This window comes from Tachypleus tridentatus, chromosome 9 (genome assembly GCF_004210375.1).
Source record: "Tachypleus tridentatus isolate NWPU-2018 chromosome 9, ASM421037v1, whole genome shotgun sequence".
NCBI lineage: Eukaryota > Metazoa > Arthropoda > Merostomata > Xiphosura > Limulidae > Tachypleus > Tachypleus tridentatus.
Window position 1 is genome coordinate 123,639,506 of NC_134833.1, and position 25,648 is coordinate 123,665,153.

The window sequence follows — 25,648 nt, forward strand, 5'->3', positions numbered from 1 at the left end:
GGGGTTAAACAGTGAAGGAAATGTCCCTAGCAATGGGGGAAAGTAGTAGGGAAAAAGGCCCTAGCTATGGGGTAAGCAGTGGGGGAAAATCCCTACGAACTGGTGTAAGCAGTGTCCAAAATGCCCCTAGCAACGGGTGGTAAGAAGTGGGGGAAATATTCCTAGCAACGGTGGTAAGATCTTGGGGAAATGTACCTAGTAATGGGAATATGCTCTTAGGGAAATGTTCCTAGCAATGGCGAATAAACACAGGAGAAATGCCCTTAGCAACAATGGAAAGCAGTGGTGGAAATTTCCCTAGCAATGGGGTGAGAAGTGTGGGAAAAGTTCCTAGGAATGGGGGTAATCAGAATCGGAAATGTCCCTAGCAGGGGGGTAAACAGGTTGGGAAATGTCTCCAGAAACGGGGGGTAAGCAGGGGGAAGATCCCTCGCAACGAGTGGTAAGCAGTGGGGGAAATGTCCATAGCAGAGGGATAAGCAGTGTAGGAAATGTCTCTAGTAACCAGGGTAAGCAGTGGGGGAAATATCTTTAGCAACAGGGTATATTCAGTCGGGAAATGTCCTTCTCAACGGGGGTAAACAGTGGAGGAAATATCCCTAGCAACGGGGAATAAACAAAGGAAATGTTCCTTACAACTGGTAAGAAGTGGAGAAATGTCCCTAGCTATGGTGGTAAGCTCTGGGGAAAATGTTCCTTGCAATGGGGTAAGCACTGGGGGAATTGTCATAGCAACCAGGGTAAGCAGTGTGAGATTTGTTTCTAGCAAATGGGGTAAGCAGTGTCCGAAATGTCCCTAGTAAATGGGGAAAGCAGTGTCCAAAATGTTTCTAGCAAAGGGGTAAGTAGTGGGGTTAATTTCCCTAGCTACGGGGTTAACAGGTTGGGATATGTCTCTAGAAACGGGGTGTAAGGAGGGGGAAAGGTCCCTAGCAACGGGTGGTAACCAGTGGGGGAAATGTCCACAGCTATGGGGTTAGAAATGTGAAAAATGTTCTTAGGAATGGGAGTAAGCTGAGTCGGAAATGTCCCTAGCAGAGGTATAAGCAGTGTAGGAAATGTCTCTAGTAACTGGGGTAAGCAGTGGGGAAAATGTCTTTAGCGACAGGGTGTATTCAGTCGGGAAATGTGCCTCTCAACGGGGTTAAACAGTGAAGGAAATGTCCCTAGCAATGGGGGAAAGTAGTAGGGAAAAAGGCCCTAGCTATGGGGTAAGCAGTGGGGAAAATCCCTACGAACTGGTGTAAGCAGTGTCCAAAATGCCCCTAGCAACGGGTGGTAAGAAGTGGGGGAAATATTCCTAGCAGCGGTGGTAAGATCTTGGGGAAATGTACCTAGTAATGGGAATATGCTCTTAGGGAAATGTTCCTAGCAATGGCGAATAAACACAGGAGAAATGCCCTTAGCAACAATGGAAAGCAGTGGTGGAAATTTCCCTAGCAATGGGGTGAGAAGTGTGGGAAAAGTTCCTAGGAATGGGGGTAATCAGAATCGGAAATGTCCCTAGCAGGGGTAAACAGGTTGGGAAATGTCTCCAGAAACAGGGGGGTAAGCAGGGGAAGATCCCTAAGCAGTGGTAAGCAGTGGGGGAAATGTCCATAGCAGAGGGATAAGCAGTGTAGGAAATGTCTCTAGTAACCAGGGTAAGCAGTGGGGGAAATATCTTTAGCAACAGGGTATATTCAGTCGGGAAATGTCCTTCTCAACGGGGGTAAACAGTGAAGGAAATGTCCATAGCAACTGTGGTAAGAAATGGGGGAAATGTACCTATTAACAGGGGAAAGAAATAAGGTAAAGGACCCTAGTAACGGGTGGTAAGAAGTGGGGAAATGTCCCTAGCAACGGTGGTAAGCACTGAAAAAAATGTCTCTAGCAACTGGGGTAAGCAGAGCTCGAAATGCCCCTAGCAACGGGATAAATAGGTTGCGAAATTTCTCTAGAAATGGGGGTAAGCAGGGAGAAAGGTTGTTAGCAACGGGTGGTAAGCAGTAGGGGAAATCTCCCTAGCAATGGGGTAAGAAGTGTGGGAAATGTCCCTAGCAACAGGTGGTAAGAAGTGGGGAAATGTCCGTAGCAACTGTGGTAAGAGTTGGGGGAAATGTACCTAGTAATGGGGGAAATAAGTAAAGTAAAGGACCCTAGCAACGGGGGTAAGCTCTTGAGCAAATGTCCTTAGCAACTGGGGTAAAGAGTGGGGGAAATGTCCCTAGCAATGGGTGGTAAGCAGTGAGGGAAATGTCCCTAGCAATGGGGTAAGCACTGTGGGTAATGTCCCTATCAACCGATGTAACCAGAATCTGAAATGTCCCTAGCAGGGGGGTAAACAGGTTGGGAAATGTCCTTAGCAACAACGGTATGCAGTGGGGGAAATGTAACTAGCAATGGTGTTAAACAGTGTAAGAAATGTCTTTAGCAATGGGTGGTAAGAAGTGGGGGAAATAACTAGCAACGGTGGTAAGAACTGGGGGAAATGTCACTAGTAACGGGGGAAAGTAGTAGGGAAAATGTCCCTATCAATGGCGTAAGCAGTGGGGGAAAAATCCCTAAGAAACTGTGTAAACAGTGTTCAAAATGTCTTTAGCAACTGGGGTAAGCAGTAGGGGAAATGTCCTAAGCAATGGTGGTAAACAGTGTAGGAAATTTCTTTAGCAACGGTTGGTAAAAAGTGAGGGTAAATGTCCCTAGCAACTGTTGTAAGAACTGGGGTAAATGTACCTAGTAACGGGATAAAGAAGTGGATTAAAGGTCCCTAGCAACGGGGGTAAGCTTTTTGGGAAATGTCCTTAGAATCTGGGGTAAACAGTGGGGGAAATGTCCCTAGCAACGGGTGGTAAGCAGTTGGGGAAATGTCCCTAATTATGGTTGTAAACAGTGGAGGAAATGTCCCTAGCAACAGGGAATAAATACAGGAAATGCCCTTAGCAACAAGGGTAAGCAGTGGGGGAAATTTCCCTAGCAATGGGGTAAGAAGTGTGGGAAATGTTGTTAGGAATGGGGGTAATTAGAATTGGAAATGTCTTCAGCTGGGGGTGAAAGAGTGTAGGAAATGTCTCTAGTAACTGGGGTAAGCAGTGCCAGAAATGTACCCAGCAATGGGAATAAGGAATTGGGAAATGTCCCTAGCAACGGGGGTAAGAACTGGGGGAAATATACCTAGTAATGGGGCAAAGAAGTGGTGTAAAGGTCCCTAGCAATGGGAATATGCTCTTAGGGAAATGTCCTTAGGAACTGGGGTAAGCACTGGGGAAATGTCCCGAGCAACTGGGGTAAGCAGTGCCCGAAATATCCCTAGCAACGGGGTAAACAGGTTGCGAAATTTCTCTAGAAACGGGGGTAAGCAGGGTGAAAGGTTGTTACCAATGGTTGGTAAGCAGTGGGGGAAATATCCCTTGCAATGAGGTAAGAAGTGTGAGAAATGTCTCTAGTAACCAGGGTAAGCAGTGCCAGATATGTCCCCAACAACAAGGGTAAGGACTTGGGAAATGTCGTTAGCTACAGGCTTAAGCAGTGTGCAAAATGTCCCAGTATTCAGTCAAGCAATGTGCCTCTCAACGAGGGTAAACAGTGAAGGACATATCCCTAGCAAAGGTGGGAAAGTATTAGGAAAATGTCCCTTGCAATGGTGGTAAGCACTGAAAAAAATGTCCCTAGCAACTGGGGTAAGCAGTGCTCGAAATGTCCCTAGCAACGGGATAAATAGGTTGCGAAATTTCTCTAGAAATGGGGGTAAGCAGGGAGAAAGGTTGTTAGCAATGGGTGGTAAGCAGTAGGGGAAATCTCCCTAGCAATGGGGTAAGAAGTGTGGGAAATGTCCCTAGCAACAGGTGGTAAGAAGTGGGGAAATGTCCCTAGCAACTGTGGTAAGAATTGGAGGAAATGTACCTAGTAATGGGGGAAAGAAGTAAAGGACCCTAGCAACGGGAGTAAGCTCTTGGGCAAATGTCCCTAGCAACTGGGGTAAAGAGTGGGGGAAATGTCCCTAGCAATGGGTGGTAAGCAGTGAGGGAAATGTCCCCAGCATCGGTGGTAATTACTGGGGGAAAAGTCCCTAGCAATGGTGGTAAACAGTGTAGGAAATGTCCCTAGCAACGGTGGTAAGAACTGGGGGAAATGTACCTAGTAACGGGATAAATAAGTGGATTAAAGGTCCCTAGCAACGGGGGTAAGCTCTTTGGGAAATGTCCTTAGAATCTGGGGTAAACAGTGGGGGAAATGTCCCTAGCAACGGGTGGTAAGCAGTTGGGGAAATGTCCCTAGCAATGGTTGTAAACAGTGGAGGAAATGTCCCTAGCAACAGGGAATAAATACAGGGGAAATGTCCTTAGCAACAAGGGTAAGCAGTGGGGGAAATTTCCCTAGCAATGGGGTAAGAAGTGTGGGAAATGTTGTGAGGAATGGGGGTAATTAGAATTGGAAATGTCCCCAGCTGGGGGTTAAAGAGTGTAGGAAATGTCTTTAGTAACTGGGGTAAGCAGTTCCAGAAATGTACCCAGCAATGGGAATAAGCAATTGGGAAATGACCCTAGCAACGGTGGTAAGAACTGGGGGAAATATACCTAGTAATGGGGGAAAGAAGTGGTGTAAAGGTCCCTAGCAATGGGAATATGCTCTTAGGGAAATGTCCTTAGGAACTGGGGTAAGCACTGGGGAAATGTCCCGAGCAACTGGGGTAAGCAGTGCCCGAAATATCCCTAGCAACGGGATAAACAGGTTGCGAAATTTCTCTAGAAATGGGGGTAAGCAGGGTGAAAGGTTGTTAACAACGGTTGGTAAGCAGTAGGGGAAATGTCCCTTGCAATGAGGTAAGAAGTGTGGGAAATGTCTCTAGTAACCAGGGTAAGCAGTGCCAGATATGTCCCCAACAACAAGGGTAAGGACTTGGGAAATGTCGTTAGCTACAGGCTTAAGCAGTGTGCAAAATGTCCCAGTATTCAGTCAAGCAATGTGCCTCTCAACGAGGGTAAACAGTGAAGGACATATCCCTAGCAAAGGTGGGAAAGTATTAGGAAAAATGTCCCTTGCAATGGTGGTAAGCACTGAAAAAAATGTCCCTAGCAACTGGGGTAAGCAGTGCTCGAAATGTCCCTAGCAACGGGATAAATAGGTTGCGAAATTTCTCTAGAAATGGGGGTAAGCAGGGAGAAAGGTTGTTAGCAGTGGGTGGTAAGCAGTAGGGGAAATCTCCCTAGCAATGGGAAAGATGGGAAAGTAGTTGGGAAAATGTGTTTAGCAATGGGGTAAGCAGTGGGGGGAAAATCCCTAAGAACTGGTGTAAGCAGTGTCCAAAATGTCACTAGCAATGGGGGTAAGCAGTAGGGGAAATGTCCTTAGCAACGGGGGTAAGCAGTCGGTGAAAAATCCATAAGAACGGGTGTAACCAGTGTCTAAAATGCCCTTAGCAACGGGGTAAGCATTAAAGGAAATGTCTATAGCAATGATGGTAAACAGTGTAGGAAATGTCCCTAGCAACGGCTGGTAAGAAGATGGATAATGTCCCTAGCAACTGTGGTAAGAACTGGGGGAAATGTACCTTGTAACGGGGAAAAGAAGTAAGATAATGGATTTTAGCAAAGGGGGTAAGCTCTTGGGGAAATGTCCTTAGCAACCGGGGTAAACAATGGAAGAAATGCCACTAGCAACGGGTGGTGAGCAGTGAGGGAAAAGTCCATAGTAACAGGGTATTCACTGGGGGAAATGCCCCTAGCAATGGGAGGGAAGCAGTGGGGGAAATGTCCGTAGCAATGGGGTTAAAAGTGTTGGAAATGTTCCTAGTAATTGGGGTAAGCAGAATCGGAAAGGTCCGTAGCAGGGGATAAGGAGTGTAGGAAATGTCTCTTGTAACCGGGGTAAGCAGTGCAAGAAATATCCCCAGCAACGGGGGTAAGCAGTGATGAAAATGTCCCTAGCAACCGGGTGTATTCAGTCGGGGAATATGCCTCTCAACGGGGGTAAACAGTGAAGGAATTTCCCCTAGCAATGCGGGGAAAGTAATAGGGAAAATGTCCCTATCAATAGCGTAAGCAGTGGGGGAAAAATCCCTAAGAAACTGTGTAAGCAGTAGGGGAAATGTCCCTAGCAATGGATGGTAAGCAGTGGGGAAAAAGTCCATAGTAACGGGGTAGTCACTGGGTGAAATGTCCCTAGCAACAGGAGGGAAGCAGTGAGAAAATGTCCTTAGCAATGGGGTAAGCACTGGGGGAAATGTCCCTTGCAACCTGGGTAATCAGAATCGTAAATGTCCTTAGCAGGGGGGTAAGGAGTGTAGGAAATGTCTCTAGTAACTGGGGTAAGCAGTGCATCAATGTCTCCAGAAACGGGGGTAAGCACTTGGGAAAAGTCCTTAGCAACGGGGGTACGCAGTGGGGAAAATGTCCCTAGCAATCGGGTGTATTCAGTCGGGGAATGTGCCTCTCAATGGGGGTAAACAGTGAAGGAAATGTCCCTAGCAATGGGGGTAAGCTGTCTCAGATATGTCTCTAGCAACGGGGTAAGGAGTGGGGGAAATGTCTCTAGCAACGGGGGTAACCAGTGGGGGAACTTTCCCTAGCAATGGTGGTAAACAGTGGAGGAAATGTCCCTACCAATGGGGAGTAAACACAGGGGAATGTACCTAGCAACAGTTGTAAGCAGTGAAATAAAATGTCCCTAGCAACGTGTGTAAGAAGTGTAGGAAATGTCTCTAGAAACTGTAGAAAGTAGTGTCTGAAATGTCCCTAGCAACGGGTGTAAGCAGTGTCCGAATTGCCCCTCGCAACGAGTGTAAGCAGTGGGGGAAATGTCCTTAGCATCGGAAATAAGCAGTGGTGAAATTTCCCTAGCAACATGGTATATTCAGTGGGAGAAATGTCCCTAGTAACGGGATAAATAGTGGGGGAAATGTCCCAAGCAACAGAGGTTAAGCAGTGAAGAAAATGTCACCATTAACGGGTGTAAGTAGAAGGGGAAATTTCCATAGCAACAGGAGAAAGAAGTGGGAAAAATGCCCCTAGCAACAGGAATAAGCAGTGGCGGAAGTGTCCCTAGCAACACGGATAAGCAGTGTCCGAAATGTCCCTAGCAACGGGGGTAAGCAGTGAAGAAAATGTCACCATTAACGGGTGTAAGTAGAAGGGGAAATTTCCATAGCAACAGGAGAAAGAAGTGGGAAAAATGTCCCTAGCAACAGGAATAAGCAGTGGCGGAAGTGTCCCTAGCAACGGGGGTAAGCAGTGAACGAAATGTCCCTAGAAACAGAGGTTGGGAGTGGGGGAAGTGTTTTTAACAACGGTTGGAAGCAGTGGGTGAAATTTCCCTAGCAGCGAGGTGTATACAGTGGGGGAAATGTCCCTAGTAACGGGGGTAAATACTGGGGGAAATGTCTCTAGCAATGGAAGTAAGCAGTTGCGGAAGTGTCTTTATAAACAGAGGAAAGTAGTGTTGGAAATGTTTCTAGCAACGGAAGTAAGGAGTGTCCGAAACATCCCTAGCAACGGGGGTAAGCAGAGGGTGAAATGACTCTAGCAACGGGTTAAGCAGTGTCGGAAATGTCCGAAGCAACTAGGGTAAGCAGTGGGGGTATGTCCTTAGCAGCGGGGGTAAGTGGTAGGGGACATTTCTTTAGTCTCAGGGTGTATACAGTGGAAAAATGTCCCTAGTAACGGGTTTAAACAGTGGGGGAAATGTCTTTAAAAATGAAAGGAAGCAGTGTCCGAAATGTCCTTACCAACGGGGTTTAGCTGTGGGTTTAATGTCCTTTGGAACGGGAGTAAGAAGCTAAGGAAATGTCCCTAGAAGCGAAGGATAAACAGTGGGGGAAATATCCATAGCCAGGTTGGTAAACAATGAGTGAAATCTCCCTATCAACAAGGGTAAACATTGGGGAAAATGTCCTTAGCAATGGGGTAAGTAATGAGGAAATATCTCTAGAAACATGGGTAAGCAGTGTCGGAAAAGTACCTAGCAATGGAGTAAACAGTTGGGGAAATGTCCCTAGCAATGGAAGTAAGCAGTGGGGGAAATGCCCCTGACAGCGGGGTATGTAGTGGGGAAATGTCCCTATCATCGGAAGATAAGCAGTGGGGAAAATGTCCCTAGCAACGGGGGTAAGTAGTGGGGAAATCTCCCTAGCAACGAAGGGTAATCAGTAAGGGAAATGTCCCAATCTACAGGGAGTAAGCAATGGTAGAAATTTCCCAAGCAACGGGTTAAGCAGTGGGGTAAATGTCACTAGCATCTGGTTTAAGCCTTAGGGAAATGACCCTAGCAACGGTGGGTAAGCAGTTGGGAAAACATCCCTAACAACGGTGTTAAACAGTCGGGTAAATATCCTAGCAACGTGGGATAAGCAGTGCAGGAAATTTCCCTAGCAACGTGGTATATTCAGTCAGGGAAATAAAAACCACACATGAAAATCTAATAATATAATATTCATCTGGGTCTTTTTTTTTTCTAAATATTATATTCTTTGTTTTTCATGTTTTTTTTATTTTAAAATGAAAACCATATTGCATTTGGACCAGTCGACCCTCTTACTTCACATATTTATGGAGAAATTAAAAAAAAATTAATTGCAAATTCTGATTTTGTTTGTCTACAAAGGGCTTGTATATTGTATGCCAAGTTTTGTCAAGTCATATTAGGTTCTTTTACTGTTATGGTGCATATCTGAAAATGTGATAGCCAATGCAATTGACGCTATGGATATCCATTTCACACACAGAGGCATCATGGTCCTTGCCACCGCAACAAGAACACGTCAAGGAACCACTTCATGATGTCTATGAGTGACCAAACCGCTGACACTGGAAACATCCGAGAAGGTTTGGTTTGTATTGCAGTACCCTGTAATTAAGATAATTTGCCCTGATGGTGGTGGCCTGGCATGGCTAAGCGTGTTGAGGCGTGCGACTCGTCATCTGAGGGTCGCGGGTTTGCATCCCCGTCGCGCCAAACATGCTCGCTCTTTCAGTCGTGGGGGCGTTATAATGGGACAGTCAATCCCACTTTTTGTTGGTAAAAGAGTAGCCCAAGAGTTGGCGGTGGGTAGTGATGACTAGAACGAGAATTTAGTCTTACACTGCTAAATTAGGGACGGCTAGCACAGATAGCCTGCGAGTAGCTTTGTGCGAAATTCAAAAACAAACAAATAAACAAACCTGATGATGGTAGATAAACGTGGTGATGTAAATGTCAGAATGAGAACATTGGTCATCATCATAATTACATCTATGGGAGCAGAGATACACCTCACTGCAAAAACTCCTTGGGCAGAGAAACTACCAAGAATCACAAACTCGGGGATATTCTTCAAATCCCTCTCAACAATAACTTCTCCTGATGAATTCAAAGCAGCACGAGGTGTAATCTCAATAAGTATGTCCCAAATCATCTTTGAAAGCTAGAGCAGTTCATTGTGTTCAGATTTAGATGTTCCCACCAATATGTCACCAAAGTGGAGCTTCTTTACTGATTTTGGAAAGCCAACAAGTCCCTCTAGTCCATTCTGAATGAAAAAGTGAGACATCTACCCTGAAGGTTTGTCTAAGAGAATGTAGTACAAGAAAATGAAGTACAACAGGTTTTACAGATGTTGAATATTACTGCTCAGAATCTTCAAGATGTGATTGTTTACCTATGGACTGTTTTCTCACTATTTTACTTAAGTTTTTAATTGGAGGATCCATAATACAAAAAAGGAATATTTTGGTGCCCACTGACCCCATCCACTATGGAGCCCTACTAGGGGATGCACTACAATGCCAAACAAGGACACTGCAGCAACACTAGGGTTTCGTGAGCACTGTACCCAAACACCAGCATCAGATACTGTGTCCATAACACCTGTTGAGAACATCCAACACTGCTACTTGGTTGACTCTAGCCCAGGTGGACCAACCAATTTACCAAAAGTGGGCCACCCAAGGCTGCCCGTCTACAGAAATTCAAGGCCAAAGTGGTGTGTAAGGGTTGGATCCCTCAATAACCAGAGCCCTCTCCTCCCCTTTATTGGTCATCACACATGACAAATATGTGAGTGGATATTTAGGTCCCAGAGGAGGTAAACTGAAAGAATGAAACCTCCCTTTGGAGGTCCCCTCACCACATACAGGAATCCACAGCAAAGGGCTCTGTAGAACAACAGAAATTTCAAATGTATTGTTTCTGCTTTATTAGAAGTAGAAATATTGCAGTAAAAATATCTTAAAATCAAAGTTCTTGCCAGATTTTACAGAAGAATACTGATATACAAGATACAAAGCAGAAATTGAAATTAACACTTCCATAACTAATTTGTATATTTAACATGAACTTGTAACCATAATGTAATTGTGAATATATATGCACCATAACAGTAATAGTACCTAACATGACTTGACAAAACTTGGCATACAATATACAAGCCCTTTGTACACAAACAAAATCAGAATTTGCAATTAATTTGTTTTTTAATTTCTCCATAAATATGTGAAGTAAGAGGGTTGACTGGTCCAAATGCAATATGGTTTTCATGTTAAAATAAAAAAACATGAAAAACAAAGAATATAATATTTAGAAAAAAAAGAAAAGACCCAGATGAATATTATATTATTAGATTTTCATGTGTGGTTTTTATTTATTATTTATATCAGTGATAAAATATCAAAAATAAAAAGTTATCGATAAGGTAAAGTAATGAACAAAAAAGCTCTAATAAGGTATGCTTGTGAGCAACTCATGGATTATATAATTTGATATGTTAATGTCAATCCAACTGACATAAAACCTTTTCTTACTTTTTCATGTACTAAAGGTATTGATTCAATCAATAATGTTTTCATGTAATTAAATAATAAAACTAAGAACAACAATAATAATCAGTAAACACTGTCCTATAAATATCACAATTTTCTGGCTTTCTAACTATTTAATAATATCCTCAAAGAAATTCAGCTGAGCTCTTTAATGTAATTTGTAATTTCCATTAAAAGAACATTAAAACAACATGATAAAACAGACAACACTGCATTAACAGAAACAATATACAGATCATTTGACAGATTATAAATATAGTTTATTAGCTTATTATTGGTTACAAATAATATAGTGTGGCACACTAAAGATAATTACTGGCATTTGTGAAAGATAGAATTCCAAGAGGTGGATCTGATTATTTAATTTTTTAGAGCTATAAAAATTGTACCTTGTCTAGATTATAATGAGCAACTTATGTTACATTTCTTATTTCTCAGAAAGGTGTTCAATAAAATAGAGAAGAGGAAAAACCTACAGAGCAAATAACACAATTCTCATACTAGGAATGAACGAGAATTTTTAAACATTTTTATGAGGTTTAGAACTTAAAACAAATATTAAAATTTGGTTAACAAACTATGTTTCAAACCAAATGTATTCATGTACATTGATTAAAAAGTAGTTGATTTAAATTTTGAAAATAAGTCTAAAAGGTTGTGTACATTTTGAGCTACATGAAGTGAAATCATTAACTGAAAAGATGTATTTACACACAGTCATCACAAAAGTATTACATCTAAACAAGTTCTCTAACAACACTTAATAATATCATTAAAAAGCAGACAATTTCCTTTAAGTATTACAATTTTTCTGGCTTTTGAACTTTCATTTGTCATAAGGTGGGTCAAATTGACCAACGTTATTTGGAGAAAATAACAGATAAAACAAAGTTTTACTACAGACAAACATTTGAAATCGTTTTAGGAGATTATGCAAATGATGTATGATATTTTGAAACAAAGAAGATTATTTCTAATCTTAACATGAAAATCACTTTACACACGGACTAGTGATAAAAATACTCAATTTATTCACAGAATTAAAATTTAAGTTGTTCAAGACCAGTCCCATTAATCAAATATTGGTTTCAGAACATAGGTTTTGTAGGAATTATTGTCAAAGACACCACAAATATTTAAGTCTTTCACTAAATCAAAATAACGTATAAACACTGGTAATGTCAACATTCAAAAAGTGTGAAGCTTCTGTAGGAAAAGAGAAGTGTTTTTCAAAAAATTAGACATTTAGTATTATACATGGTGAACACAGTATGGTTGAAATACTATTATTATATGCTTAACTAATTCTTGAAACTAAGGGACTAGATACAGCATGTAGTGTTTAAAAATGTAACAGACCTATTACTAATGTCTTATTGTAAGTATAATTAATTTTAATAATACACTGCTAGCATTTACACCATGAAAACCAAAATAAAACTGGCATTCAGCCAGCTAACTCTACTGATAATGAAGGAATTAGTTACTTTAGAAGACAGAGTAACTGACTTTTTAATAACACTGTTACTCATTTAGTTGACAAGGCTGGCATTTAAGAACTTTAACATCTTAAAAACAGCATGATAAAAACTGGTGGTAAATAAGGTACAAAAGGTTAACAAAAATCTATTACTCAATCAGGCAAAAAGAGTGATAAAAACTTAATACTGTATCAATAAACAAAACTGATAGAGAAACTGGTGAAAATCAGGTGAAAAGATTAACAAAAAGAACTGGCTCTACATTAGGTGAAAAGACTGACAAAGAGAATTGGCACTATATTAGGTGAAAAGACTGATAAAGAGAACTGGTATTAAATAAGTCAACAAGATTCACAATAAAAAGATGTGGAACTGAAAATTAATAAAGTATTAAAGAGTCATATAAAATATGTCACATTGATATACAAGTATGCATACAGTTATTAAAATAAATAATATGCATAAAACATGTCATACCTTGTAACCTATTTATTTGGTCATCATACTTTACTACATAACTATCAAATGATTCTTGTGTTAAATAATATGAATTATTAATTTCCGTTTTGTTACTCAAAATATCATTGTCATCTTAATGGGTTTTGTGAATATTTTCTAAAAACATCACCTGGTAACATAACAATGTTAAAATTCTTGGAGTTCATAATGTATATATATAAATTTGTGTAGTATCTATTTAAAAACATTCTACAAAAGCATCAAAGTCATGCTTATACATGTGACTGCACAATCCAGTTGCAATTAAAAATCTGTTAGGTTCATTAATTTCCAGTAATGTTAGACTATTTTTATTATATGTCAAAAACCTAATGAAAAAGTTATAATTGAGACACAAGATCAATATTATTGCTCGTAAGTGATGACAAACCTTCTTCCATCTCAAAATTAATAGGTTTTCTCCGACTGTTTCTGAATACAGACCACATAACAAAACTCTTTGGTAATACTTGTTATCTCCATGCAACCTGAATACATGAAATGAATAGTTGAAGGTACATTAAATACAAGATTAATGATTTCAATAAATGTTTTATGGAGGTTCTTACTTTAAATATCACTTTTTTGCTACAGATAAGTAAACTTTAGTAACCAATAACAAGAGGGTATCCTCAGTAGCTATGGTACTTAAAAGTCTTTCAGGAAGAATAAATTAATCTTAGAAACTATATTTTTCTTTTTATTAGCTGTATTTTCTGCACCAGCAATACCAAGCATGGAACACGTGTTCTAAATTAAATGTTATTACTCATCAGGATCTCTACTAGCCTACCCTTAAAATGAGATTCTTACAGGTAAGATTACAATAAATTAATTTATAAGACCTTGGACATGGTTAAGTACATCAATTAAAAGGGTTTGTTTTCCTGAAACCAAAACTGTAACTAAATATTAAATTGATCAAAAGATAATGGAGTTATGAGCTAAAATGTCTTACTTCATTAAACAAACAAAAAACTCAAGTCATTCTGCTATGCTGTTGCCAGAAACACCACATCAGAAAACATTTATACATTTATATAAATCATTATTTATAATTAGTTATTAAGGGTAGGGAAAACTGATTAAATAGTGTGACCACAAAGACTTACTGAGTGTATAAAATTTAATAGTCAATACTCTGCAATAAAAATTATTTTACGCAGCAAATACTTACCAAATGAGTAAAAATTCAACAACTAACAGTCTAAATGACAAATAACCTAGCATAGTAAATACTTAAAGAACATGTACCATTTAGAAGCAAACAGACCAGTAAACAACCTATTTGGCCAACAAATATATACAGCCTATGTAAAATTTAACAGCATACTAGTTGGCCCAGTATGTATCTATCTAAAACATATCCAATATAGCAAACAGTCCTGTGAGCAAACTATACGTCAAAGCAAGTATCTTCTGTATGTGTAAAAATCCGACAGCAAACAACCTGGTAAACAAACTGTTTTCCACAACAAAAGTCTATTGATCATGTAAAATGTTTCAAAAGACACCAAACATACAACCTACTTTTCACAACAAACATCCATCAATTATGTAAATGTTTAACAGTTACACATCTCAGTAGACAATCTACTTTTCACAACAAAGATCTATCAATTATATCAACGTTTAACAGTTAAACATCTCAGTAGACAACCCAATTTTTAACAACAAAGATCTATCAGTTATATAAATGTTTAACAGTTAAACATCTCACCAGACAACCTACTTTTCACAACAAAGGTTCATCAGTTATAAAAAGTTAACAATAGCTTGATAGACATACTATTTAGTACAATGAAAATCAGCTGCATATTTATTTGTCACAATACACATGAAAAGCTGGTGATCAACTTTCCAGGTTTATAAGGCTATTACTTCGGCTTTGTTTTATCCACCATTTGTGTCCCAGTGGGACGATGCTACCTAGTTTTAAAAGTAAAATAAGTCAAGAAGTAGTAACTGGCAGTCAAACATTGTTAAGCTGCAAGATTTAGTACCTGAATGTAAGAAATTAAACTACTGGTGTTGACTGGGCATGAAAATTTTGATAAAGATTAACTGTATTTGTTTACAAAATATTTTGTACATACATATATGTTAATAATAGATTAGTTGTAAAACTGATGATAATAGTAAGTTGTTGGCACAGCTTTTCATACACAGTACAGACTTTATACTTTACAAATTTTTAAGTGCAGTGTTAGTAAGAGTTTATAAAACTTATAAACTACAGCATCAAATAAAGTGATAAAGTTCAGTGTTGTTTTATTCAATCTCATAAAAAAGTGCATTATTTCTTGAAACATTTGATATTATAACATCTTTGTATTTGTGTTCACATTTGTGTTCTGTAGATATAACCTGAAATGATTTGTCCTATTACTAGCAACACAGATTGTAGATGTAAAACTCCCTACACATGTAAAACTTCTTGTCACTTACAAATACATACCTTGGTAAATGTGAAAGTTTCTAACAGAACTGAGTTAAAATTAAAACTCCACCTAACTTTTCTATATATTCTAATGATGAAACATCATCATCACCACCCATTTCTTGAGAACATTTTTCGGTAATAACTTATGGATGTAATAATCACAAACTGTTGCTAAAATAAAGTTTACATATTATAAATGAAAATTCAAACTCATTCCCCTTACATTTCCTTCTTTCTATATTGAAAAATTTATAACACTGTTTATTGTATGTTTATATTGATATTTATAACACTGTTTATTGTATGTTTATATTGATATTTATAACACTGTTTATTGTATGTTTATATTAATATTTGTAACACTGTTTATTTTATGTTTATATAAATATTTATACTAAAGATTGTTTAATTCATTAATTTTATTGATTTACTGAAGATGAAATATGTGTAATTCAAAACATTCATTACAGATGTTTACATGTGTTGCCATGGCTCTACTTTATATTTTCACTTTTGTTTCTATGCTTTAAAAAATTAAGTTTTTATTGCCAGATAAAGTATTTTTATATAAGATCAAAACATGTAAAAATAAAACACACATTATAGTGGTAAGTCACGATGAAAGCTTCCTATTTATTTAAACCAACAAGTTCCACTGCACATACTAAACACGAATTATCAGCTCATACTAACCCCTCAACTTGAGTATGTCTTGTACTCCAGGTATTGATAACACAAACACAGTCAAACAAGCCTTAATAAAATATTGTGTGTAATAAGTAAACTTTTATAATCTATTCTTTATTGCTGAGTCACAGAACTGAAATATGTGTTACAATATCCAAATTAGTCAGTGGACATGTAATATCTGAAGATATAATTTCAAACAATATTTAAATCAACATAAGCCATTGAAATTTATAAAAACAAAATAAGTCAATGTGGCAAACATCATAATGTCGTTTAAGTAATTATAATTGCAAGTTTACAACTTAGTTAAACATCCAAAGTATGACAATACAAGATGTTGAGTATTTTACATCACATGTTAAGCATGTATAAATGTAAAGCTAAATTAAATAATGTTACTTACATGTATAAATCCTTACCAAAAATAGTTCAAGAACACATTACTTTTTATATATGTAAAAACAGCTGGTATTGGTTTAGAAAACTCCATTTTTGCTCCTCCACATAGAGTTTTCTCTACCCACACCAGCCGTTTTTACATATATATTTTTCTCTATAAGTGGGTTTTCTTGCCATCTCAGAATATTACTGTTTACTTTATAATGTGCTTGCACCAATGTACACAACACATGGTGAGGGCTGTAACTGTACACACTAATTCAGTGTCAGATTTACAAATCATATCCACAGAAACAGTTATTTTTCAACAGGCTTTATGAACTATTGTGAAAGAATAATTGTGGTTGTGAAACGAGTCACAAAGATTTTTAAATTTAAGAGGTGTTTTATGGTGAATGTTTATAACTGTGGTATACTTATCTGATGATTCTCAACATATGGAACAGTAATTTAAATAATAAACTCAAAGCTCTATAAATTGATAAAAATCCTATAACCAAAGTACTTTAAAAGGTGGATCTTCCTTCTTCAGGAGCAAACTTAGAATCAAAATTAGTATCGTTTTGTATCAAGACTTCTTGAGTCTGTGTTTTTATGACTCAAAGTTCTATAACAATGGTTTTAATGGTTGTTCAGTATTTTGCTAAAATTGTTACAGTCTATCCACATTCTCTTTAAACCACATTAGTATGTAAAACTGTAAGCATCTGTTGCTTCTCTTTAATAAATTGTGTGCATATCATCCAAACAAAGAATTAGCGCTCTTGATTCAATAATCAGATTACCACAGTAATAAGTAGAACTGTAAAAATCTATTGTTTCTCTATGGTGGCATTTACCCATATCATCTGAACAAAATATTACCACATCTTGATTCAATAAATGAATTATTTGGTTTTGAATTTCACACAAAGCTACACTAGGGCTGTTTGTGCTAGTCTTCCCTAATTTAGCAGTGTAAGACTAGAGGGACAGCAGCTAGTCATCACCACTTACTGCCAATTTTGGGCAACTCTTTTACCAATGAATAGTGGGATTGACCATCACATTATAATCCCCCATGGCTAAAAAGACTGGCATGTTTGGTGGGACGGGGATTTGAACCAAGACCCTGAGATTATGAGCTAAGTGCCTTAACCACCTGACCATGCTGGGCCCAACAAACAAATAATAATATCAATATACAGAACTCTAAGAATTTATCATTTTTCTTAATGAATTGTGTGTTTATCATATGAACAAAGAATTAACAGAACTAGATCCAACAATCAGCCTTTTGTGAAAGAAAGTCAGTATATCTAAATAAGCATTTCCTAAAACGAAAGAGATGTATGTGACCAACTTGTTTAATTCTCTAAATATAATAATTTATCATAAAACAGGAGGTTCTTATTTTACATTCTATCTTGTAAATATTGGTAAGTTTAAGTTTCTATTTCTTAAAAAAAACTACAGACTTTGTCTGTGGATATCTCAAACAAATAATTAAAGCCAAAATGTATGCAGTTCATCACATGACACAGAAAAAACAATATTTATGAATTTATTTTAATATTAATATTTAAATGAATTAACTACTAACCATTGTGGGTCTGACAAATATTAAGTTTTCAGTGTTTATGGCAGTATCAGCCTGAGATAAGTTCAGGTTCAACAATCAGTCTTTTGTAAAAGAAAACTTCAAAGAGTTATTACTACAATAGCTTCATCACATTTGAAGAATGTTATGTTATTCATTAGTTTATTTTATAAATTCTCTTAATAAATTACTGTATTGTGGTTTATGTGATGAACCTTACTTTTCCATTATTTTCAAAGATGCATGTATAAGTTCTCATTAACATTCTGAACCAACCTAACTTAACATGTGAGCCTGAATAAACAGTATGGCTGTGAAACTTTCGTCACTGAGGTGATCTCAGTGATGTATAATAAATTCATGTTCTAGTTTCTCTGTAATTACTTGTACTATCTATTTTTTTAAATTTCCTGTACACACAAACTGTGTAATCAGTGCTGGATAAAAATAAGTAATAAGTGTGCCAAATTGATAAATATAAAATGCATTGTTGAATGAATTTAATAAAGTTATTTTTTGATATGTTTTTATGATGTATTCAGGGTATTTTACACTAAGATTCTGATAACAAACATATCAAACTGTAACAATGGAATAAATCCTACTCAATTTAAAACCCCTGATTACATTTATCACAAATATAAAGTGTTAGTTAAACATAAAATGGTAAACTGATTCTGGTTCTGAGTCTTGTTCTCAGATTTTACTCATTATTCATATCACATTACAATTAGTATTGAGTATAAATATCTACTGGAAATACTGTTTAATAAAAGTTATCATTTGACACCCCTATAGATACAACTACAGTATGGAGATGTTGGGATGTTTGAATACTAGCTTAAATAATTGTTGATGTTACATAATAAATTACTTTTCATTTCCTAATGTTAATAAAGATTATACACAAACACACACACGAGTTCATTGCAAAACTATAAAGCTTACCTAACAATAAAAATTATAATGAGTAATTTGAAATATTGGAAGTAGCTAGAAAACAACCAAAAAGTACCATAAATAGACGAACATTTACAAGAACATGTTTTAAACTACAGAAATTAACATTATCAGAAGTCAACATATACTGGAAAGTTGTGTATAGAATTCAGAGGTAATTATTACATTTACAAGAACATGTTTTAAACGACAGAAATTAACATTATCAGAAGTCAACATATACTGCAAAGTTGTGTATAGAATTCAGAGGTAATTATTACATTTACAAGAACATATTTTAAACTACAGAAATTAACATTAGCAGAAGTCAACATATACTGCAAAGTTGTTTGTAGAATTCAGAGGTAATTATTACACATCTCTACCAGCAACAATTTATATCAATGTTAACCCAATGTAAACTTGTTTTCTTACTATCTTGGAGAATTTTTCAAGCATTTAAATAAGCAACAACAGATTTTTAACCTCTTTATAATATTACACCTTTCAAGAATTATATTTTGTCTACATATTTTATAAACTTACCTGTACAGTACCACGAAAGGTAACCTCAAACTCCCTGTATACTTCACAGATGATATCAACTAGTGTAACATGGAGATTTACAGCACTAGCTTAAAATGTATGCTTCATTATGGCTAAAATAATTACTATTTCTGTTATCTTAATATTTAAGATGTAGTAACACCCCTCATAAACATTACCTTTCATAGCTAGATAATTTCTAAAATGCACACATATATACTTATTTACAGTATCTGTATTTTATAAACTATATCAGATCCACACAACTGTTAATCATTTCATTTACAGTAATATATATTAAAAATTGTTCACAAAATTCAAATGATGATGGTGGTTTAGTATGAAACTGTTAACATTTCCTAAATAAAAGTAAATAATGTTAAATTTTCCAAAAGTATTTATCAGATGTTAATACTTACATTTTAATTATATCAGACACAGATCATGTAACATAACAGAAATAATGTTTTCCTGTTTCAAGGTAACAATTCTACTGATACAGTTTCTTTATCCAGCTATATTCACCTGTCAACATGTAACATTTCCAGTGTCTATATGTAATAAAAACATGCCAATCAAGTTTTATAGACTACATAAAAATACTTAACTAATTAATCTAAATTTTACACAGATATGTTGTAACACATTCTTTCTGCTTTCTTTCTTATGTAGAACTTTCATAATTTCTACAGAACTTATCACAAGGTAACATTAAAAACGTTTAGGTGTTCATTATCATAGTTTTTGTACCATGTTAGTCATATCAAAGTTAGGTTCACTGACTTGTAAATGGTGATTGGATAAACTTAACAGTCCTAGCAATGTCCTGTTCTATATTCTCAAATCTGGATACATGTAAATATTAATGTGTGGGTACACATATTAAAAGTCTCATACAGGTAACTATCACCAGATATTTTTTTATATCAGTGAAATACATTTTTGTAATAAACACCTTTTCATGTTAATCATAAAAGAATAATATTAACTATTATTATATTTAATACTTACACAGATGGCCCTTCAATGTGGATTCCTGTACGTGATGAGGGGACCTTCCATAGAAGGTTCTGTTCGTGCTCCCTCCTCTGGGAGCTAAACATCCACCTGCGTGTTTGCCAGGTGTTGTAACCAGTCAAGGGGAGGTGAGAATCCCCCCCCTCCAATGATCAATCGGCTAGTCCATTTGGGCCACAGTCAACTGAGTACCAGCATAGGTCATCCACAACGGATTTTGTAGACATTGTGTCTGACACTGGTGTTCAGGTATAGTGCTCACGAAACCCTGGCATCGCTGCAGTGTCCTTAAGGCACTGTAGTGCGTCCCTTTGTAGAGCTCCATGGTGGGTGGTGTCAGTGTGAATCGAAAAAAAATCTATTTGTTATGGATAGTCCTAAAACAAAAAAATAACACAAATTGAAACCATCGACAAAACCCGACTGTTGGAAAACGACCACGCATTGATAAATCTGTACAGCCTAACTCACCACTTGAATCTGTCTTGCAATTCCTAATTTTGCATTCCTTAAGTGACAAACCTCTAGAGCAGATATCCCCATTTCATATTGAGAAGGGCTTACTGGCTCCCTAAATCGGTAAAAAAGCTACGTTCTGGAGACATCTTAGTGGAAACATCTTCATCACAGCATTCCAAACTCCTCCTGACATAAAAGGCCTTGGGGACATATCCATTGAAGTTACTCCTCATTCCACTTTGAATACTTCCAGAGGAGTCATAGTTGAAAGAGATTTAAGGACTGTCCTCGAATCGGAGATCCTCGCAGGTCTCACCAGCCAAGGTGTCACAGCAGTATGCTGAATCTTCACTCGAAAAGATGGACTGTTCTAGTACTATCATTTACTCTACCACGTCCTCCCACCACAATAAAAGCAGGATATTTGAATTGTAAGGTACAACCTGATATTCCAAATCCTGTATGATGTTCCATTGTCAACGATTTGGTCATTGAAAACAATCTTGCCGTGGTTCCTTGACCTGTGCTCGTTGTGGTGGTGAAGACCATAATGCCACTGAATGCCAACTCGAACTACGTTGTATAAACTGTAATGGTACGCATCCTTCTTATTTTACCTCTTGCCCTAAATGGGTAGAAAAAAAAAAGAAGTGCAACGTCTCAAGCTTGTTAACAATCTCACTAACACAGAGGCTTGAAAATTATTATTACCTATTCTGACCAGAACTTATGCTGCTATAACCTGTTCTACTACTACAATAGGAGTCCAAACAGACCTTACCCTATCCCCTACACAATCTTCACCAGCAAATCTTAATGAAACACTTCCCAAAATCAACACAGTTCACGAATCAGTGTCTTCTTCCATCTCTGTCCTGACCACACCTTCCAGTCATTGCCGAACTTCACCTTCTTCAAGTCAAGATGTTTCCATGGGGTCTCCCTCTCTTGAAGCCCCAAAAATTAAACAAACAACTTGTCCGTGTTCTTAATCGTTAGTATTTGTACCGATAAATTCAGACCCGACCATTCGAGCTAAAGCAGGATCCATAGAGGGTGACAGACCCACATCCAATAAAGAAAAAAACACAGTCGTAAGCAGAAGGGCTCTTTACCGTCTTCTCCTCTGAAATAATTACACATGGCCACACTCATCCAATGGAACTGTCAAGGTTTCCAATCAAATGTGACTGGCATCAAAGATCTGATTACCTTTTATCATCCCATAAGTTTTTCTTTGCAGGAAACACTTCTACAGCCTACAAATGCAGTTACTATCTGCCACTATTCATTATACCAGAACGACAGGCTATGTGTAGGACGTGGACATGGGGGGAGTTGCACTTCTGGTTGATCAGCATGTGCCCACCCGGTCCGTGTCGTTGACCACACCCTTGGAGGCAGTACCCATCTGTGTCTCCCTGGGTTGTACCATCACTATTTGCTCTCTATACCTTACACCTGAAACGCATTATAATCAATCAGACCCCGATACCCTCATTGAGCAAATGCCTACCCCTTTTAATCTTCAGAGATTTCAATGGAATGTTGACAGAGCTGATGAAAATTAAATTAAATTAGCACAACATTTGTTTTGTTTAAAAATTACTTTTGATGTTAAAATGAAATTCAAGTAATTATTAGTAAGTTAAAATAATATGTAATAAACTGATCAAATGATCTTTAACCAGGTCTATTTCTTTCTCTGGTGTTTTAGGATATCATTCATTCACAAACTATTTCAGAGTTTATAAACTTTATCGCTATTACAAATCTCTATCAACTCTGTTCAAATCTCTCCTTATCAGTAATGGTTTACTTTTATTTCTTGTTTCTTTATGTACAAAACATATGTGGCTAAACAAAATGATAAAAGATGTTTTCCCCTGTATTCTCACCATCACTTTTACTATTAAGTAAACATTCTGAACTGAGTTAGGATTCTATACTATTATCTGATCAGAAATGAGTCAATCTGTTGACAACACAATTGTCTCTTCATACACTTGAAGAGTGGTATCTTCATATCATATAGATATGCTACTTGCCACTGTTGTAATACTGTGAAACAAGAATTGCAGTTGATATATTTCCAGCATGTCACTGTTTTATCACATTACAACTGATTTATAACTTATATATATATCACTGAATAACAATGTTTAAGTTGGTATAAATATATCTTTCATGTAGATCCATTTCATTTTACTTGTTCAGTGTTACTGTTTGTTTAGTACTTGGGTCTGTGGTGGTCTTACAGAACCTGAAGTATTAAGTACAAGTAATGTGACATTAAAAAAAACATATCCAGTAACTGTATATGTACTGTTACTTAGTTCACGTATTACACATTATTCTGGTGTGAATAGAGTAAGTTTTGGTGTTATCCACTGTATTATTACAGCAGTGAAATTACTGGAGTTGTTACTTTAGTAAGGAATATTACCATGTATATTACATTGTTATAGCGTAGTGACAAATTTGCTGAATCACACCATGATTATTACCTGTTTTACATTTTAGTAATAGACATTTTCAAGCAGTATTGTGCTCTTTGAACTGATAGCTCTATGGACATAGAAACGAATGAAGCAGAAGTTGAAAAAAAAGTCTCAACATAAGAAAAACATTGAGCTGGGGTCAGAACATACATATCTATCTTCAAGAACCATCCAAGTGTGCCAGGAAGCAAAACTACTGTCCATGATGAAGCTAGAAAATGTCATTTGCCCATGTAATGATGTAACTGAAGTTCCTGGGAGTGGATCATCTATCACCAACTCTGATTACCCAACATAAAAATGGAGGAGGCCAAGCGAAGGCCAAACAAAACAGTTTGGAATTGACAGACCCTGCAGTTAAATAAAAGAAACCAACAAGATATTGAGGATATGTATATGTGAAAGTTAACATCAGACATATCAACCTTTGTCATTCACAAACCTGGAGGAAGCACCTGACAAAGTGACATAAACGACTCCATGCCAAAACTTTGTCATTCACAAACCTGGAGGAAGCACCAGACAAAGTGACATAATGTTCTAACTTTGTCTATAAAAAAAATATGTTCAGACTGTCAGTTAAGGGACAACAAACAACCAGGAATAGAAGATGAAATGACCCACAGATTCTACAGTACTTTTGGAAAGAAGGTCCTGATTTGCTTCTGACAGAAAATGGCAGAATATGGGTTTCCTTAAGAGATGTTGGTTGGTTGGTTGATTTAGTGTTTAATGGTACAAAGCAGCTAGGCTATCTGCACCAAACATCCAATATAAAGGTAAAAGTAAAGTAAAAGTAGTAAAATTCGTAAAAGGAAATGAAGGTAAAACAAAACAGCAATTAAAAACATAAAAGGCATAAAACCAACATTGACATCCAGTTTACAATGTTAAGAGATAAACTACAGAAAGAAAAGTAATCAAGGACTTTCTGTAGCATAATGGTAATGATCATAACCTGCCAGGAAGACTAATATGTAAGTACAAGAACCACTGTCAGTCACCTGAAGTTGGTCTTTCCAGTCCTGTTAGATGAAATGGTGAAAGAAAAAAACATTTTAATAACTGATCAAAATTGTTGATGACTTTTACATATATACATTTAAAATGTATCATCTACCATTATTTTACTGTGCAGATTTCTCCTAAAAATATCTCTACTTCAGTAATAATTGTACCGTTGTTAAGTCACCCTCCCTCTGGTCTGGCCTGGCATGGCCAGGTGGTTAAGGTGTTGACTTCGTAATCTGATGGTCACAGGTTGAATCCCTGTCAAACCAAACATGCTCACCCTTTTTGCCGTGAGAGCATTTTAATATGACAGTCAATCCCACTATTCATTGGTAAAAGAGTAGCCCAAGAGTTGGCAGTGGGTGGTGATGACTAGTTGCCTTCCCTCTAGTCTTACACTGCTAAATTAGGGACGCCTAGTGCAGATAGCTCTCAAGTAGCTTTGTGTGAAATTCAAAAAACAAACAAATAACAAACAATTCAATAAAATATTACATTTTGAATTTTGTATGTTAAGAAAGATATAATGAGAACTTCAACAATATTACAATACCATTAAAAGAATGGACATGTCATGAACTAACACAACAACGAAGCCAATGTTCATGTTACAAGAAAAGAATATTTCTGGATTAGATTACACTATTCATTCAGCTATCACTATTTTAAAGCCGTTGTTTCAGTCATAATTTAAAACAGAAATATTTCAAGATTGGATAGTATTAATCCTCAAATTATAATTTTATGGTCATTTTTAATATTATATAATTCAAAACAGGATAGCATCTTATTTAGTTTAACTTGCAACCTAAGATAAACTGTTCATGTTATAAAGTTTAAAACAAAAGCATTTCATGTTCAGTTTACACCGATTCTCAAGCTGTAATACTAATAATTTCACTTTTAAAGCCAAATTTAAGTCACATATTTTAAAAATGATGTACTTTTAGATTAAATTACATTTATCCTTGGATAAAAATATTTCCAAGGTGTTTACTGCTTTGTTCTGTTTTCCTGAGAATAATTATCATTCTTACCTATACACCGTAATTGCTCTTTCTTCTAATGTGAATATTAGGTTGATGTCAACACTGTTCAGTTGTCTACAAGTTCCATAAACAAACTCATATTGTTTATGAAATTTCTAAAAATTCTGAGGATATTAATCATCTCTTTTTTTCTCATTTGATTTCTGAGAATATTGTGCCTAATCATTGTCTTATCTGTATCATAGAATAAATATTCACTAAAGCCTAAATCACATTCAGGTTGGACCAAACTGATTAAACCTAAAATTACTTTATTATAAATGTAAA

General features: G+C 36.8%; 1 long non-coding RNA gene across 5 annotated transcripts in view; it reads left to right on the forward strand.

Annotated features, from left to right (window-relative positions):
- Positions 1–25,648, forward strand: part of LOC143226259 (uncharacterized) — a 61,734-nt gene that overhangs the window by 24,255 nt on the left and 11,831 nt on the right. For 4 of the 5 annotated variants that reach the window (XR_013014463.1, XR_013014459.1, XR_013014460.1 and 1 more), the window contains exon 3: positions 13,456–13,563. This is a non-coding gene — a long non-coding RNA (uncharacterized LOC143226259). Of the gene's footprint in view, positions 1–13,455; positions 13,564–20,359; positions 22,515–25,648 lie in introns of those variants that run through there. The other variant, XR_013014461.1, reaches the window with a different exon arrangement.